Source organism: Bison bison, unplaced genomic scaffold (genome assembly GCF_000754665.1).
Source record: "Bison bison bison isolate TAMUID 2011002044 unplaced genomic scaffold, Bison_UMD1.0 scf7180017864328, whole genome shotgun sequence".
Classification (NCBI taxonomy): domain Eukaryota; kingdom Metazoa; phylum Chordata; class Mammalia; order Artiodactyla; family Bovidae; genus Bison; species Bison bison.
In genome coordinates, this window is record NW_011494900.1 from 1,480,237 (window position 1) to 1,481,077 (window position 841).

The 841-nt window shown below is 36.1% G+C and overlaps 1 protein-coding gene across 7 annotated transcripts in view; it reads left to right on the top strand.

Moving 5' to 3' along the window:
- PDE4D (phosphodiesterase 4D, cAMP-specific) overlaps positions 1 to 841 on the top strand; it is a 1,610,544-nt gene that overhangs the window by 1,138,476 nt on the left and 471,227 nt on the right. The window lies entirely within an intron of this gene.

The window sequence follows — 841 nt, forward strand, 5'->3', positions numbered from 1 at the left end:
TTCCTTCTCCAGTGCATGAAAGTGAAAAGTGAAAGCGAAGTTGCTCAGTCGTGTCCGACTCTTAGTGACCCCATGGACTGCAGCCTACCAGGCTCCTCCGTCCATGGGATTTTCCAGGCAAGAGTACTGGAGTGGGGTGCCATTGCCTTCTCCGCTGACCTAGCTAAGCTCTTTCAAATTCCTGTTAGATTGAAACCTTGACTGTAGAGTAGTTTCACCTGGGTATCATTAAAGATACTGCTGCCTGCTCCCCACCAAGGACATATTTTATTCTATTAAATGGTTAGGATAGGGGTCAAGTCTGCAGCCTGAGATGAGAACCACTGGATGTGAAGCCTGATTGAATAGAACATGAGATAGGTAAGTGCTGTTGGAACTATCAAGATAGAAAAAAAAAAAAAATAAGAAAAGAAATATAGGCACTTCTGAAGAGTATTTTACCTATTAGAATGATGCCCCTCCTCTGATAAATGAATACTTAAAAAAATTAGCCTGGTCCTTTGAAACAGCATTGTTTAAACTTTAACACAGTTTTCTCCTCAAGTTATTTAAGAATAACTTTCTGCTTTGATAACAGTGAAACTTAAAATCTGGCTTAGAGAATCAATCTTAGAGGGTCAGTAGAGAACAGTTTTTATCCTGAAAGAACAAATTCATGACATTCATTACAAATTCAATCACATTTTATAATGAAGGAAAATATATATTAATTATTTAAAGATAAACATAAACTATAATTAGCAAACAACTTTATAGTTAATTTTTCTTACCACTTTCTGAATCATGCAAATTATGCCTTTTCACATTACCAATAAAATATAAGATTGGCGAATGACACTGC